At 43.3% G+C, this 1,933-nt stretch overlaps 1 long non-coding RNA gene across 1 annotated transcript; it reads left to right on the top strand.

The window, feature by feature from the left end:
- Positions 1-282: 282 nt before the first annotated feature.
- Positions 283-1,673, top strand: LOC125555668 (uncharacterized). Its single transcript, XR_007304807.2, has 2 exons — positions 283-1,196; positions 1,303-1,673. It is a non-coding gene; the product is annotated as an uncharacterized LOC125555668 (long non-coding RNA).
- The last annotated feature ends 260 nt before the right edge of the window (positions 1,674-1,933 follow it).

Genomic DNA, 1,933 nt, shown 5'->3' on the forward strand with positions numbered 1-1,933 from the left:
CCTTGGAGTTTATTAGGATTGTTATCATTCGAGCTCTGATCTACTTTATTCCTAGGGAGTACTCCACTTGTTCATAAATGTGTGCCTCCATATTGAAATGTTTTGTACTCCCTTCGTTCCCAAATATAAGTCTTTTTAGGGATTCCACCAAGTGACTACATACGGAGTAAAATGAGTGAATCTACACTCTAAAATATGTCTACATACATCCGTATATTGTATTCCATTTGAAATGTCTAAAAAGACTTATATTTAAGAACGGAGGGAGTAGCACACATTGGGCTGTAATTTTATACTGTATATGCATAACAATATATTATAGATGAATACTTTGCGCACGACAGATTATATACAATATACATGCAAAGATTCATGCCAACTATCGATTGATTCCTTGATTTGGGTCCAACTGAAGTCAGATTGTAGCATCAACCAATCGTACAAAGATCGATATGGCAATTTCGACCATGAAATTACTTTTGATGAGATATCTGAAATAATTAATTTCGAGTAGAAATTTATTTTACCTGCAAAAGAGAGTAGATTTTCTTTACTGAGTTTCGCAAAAAAAAAGATTTTCTTTACTGAATACGTATGGTATATATCTTTTCGAATTTCTTATGAAAAAATGTCAGTTACGGCAGGAGCAGGAACCATTTTCACCTCCAGCCATTATTTACCTCCTGCCACTTACCATTTTTTTACGTGCGGCCCATCTTGTATCCGCCATGTGCCCACGTCCTCCCATCCCACCCCTTTCCCTCCGAAACCTCCCAGTCCCACACCGCATCTTCTCTTCTCCCAAGTCCCAACAACTTCTTCGCCGCCGCCGTCATGCGCCAACAGCGCTGTCGCCCGTTGACCCGGCTGCGCCCTCACCCTCGTCGCTCTTCCTGGCTCAGCAACATCACCCACTCCCTGCTCTTCCTCCCGACGCGGAAGTGTCCTTTCGGGTCTCGTCTCCATCTTCGTGGTCCTCAGATCTGGCAGCCTCCGGCCACAACGCTGCCGGATCTAACCAACCAATAGGTGCTCGACGCCGCTCCTGAGGACCGCGTCGGTCTTCTTCATCTGCTCTCTCTCTCCCTCAACCTCCCACGGCATGTATCGGCCCCTTCTGAAACTCCTCATCCGAGTGGCCACCTGATGCCGCCGTGTAGAACACGCTCACTCCTGCCTTTGCCCGCCTGTACCAGGTCCGGTCGCCTCTTCCTTTGCGCAATTCCTCGAGCAGGTCATATATGTGGCGTATGTGTGTTGTTTAATGGATGGTGAGCTTATTTTCTGGTGGTTGGGGTCCAGGATTTGCTCCTGTGGTTCAAGTTGAATACCGGGGAGATGGAGATGGTGACATGGCTGGCTTCTGTGGTGGTGAGGTTCAAGTTCTACAACGAGGTCATGGTTGTTTGCATGTCTGTTTAGGTCTATTTTTTGTGTGTATGGTTGAAAAACAAAGCCATGCCTATTAGTTTGAAAAATAAAGTCAAGCTTATGTGTTAAAAATAGTTTGATTAACTAGCAAGTGGCCATTTTGCAACGGTGAGATGAGCTAGCTAGCTTGTGTTGATGCATGTATGTTTGGTCAAGGCTAGCTAGCTGCAGCAGTTTGACTAGTACATAAGAGAAGAGACACTATGTCAGCATGTGCAATCAGAATCGGGATGTATACTTCACACTATTGTATAACTTAACTAGCAGTCCTCCATTCATGTAGATGTAGTACGTACATTTCTTGTTTTTTTTCCAAGTTTTTTCATCTCGCTTTTGCTTTTCTTTTCAGTATTTTGTATTTCTGTAACATTTAGCTTATGTTCCTAAGGCTGATTGCATCCACTGACATGTCAACATTATGTCCTGTGTGTTCTTTCTTCAAGATGTAGTGCAGGGGTTCTTATTTGATATTATTCGAAAATTCTCCGGTTTCATGTTATTC

The sequence above is a fragment of the Triticum urartu genome, chromosome 5A, assembly GCF_056163025.1.
Source record: "Triticum urartu cultivar PI428250 chromosome 5A, HENAU_Tu73, whole genome shotgun sequence".
NCBI classification, from domain to species: domain Eukaryota; kingdom Viridiplantae; phylum Streptophyta; class Magnoliopsida; order Poales; family Poaceae; genus Triticum; species Triticum urartu.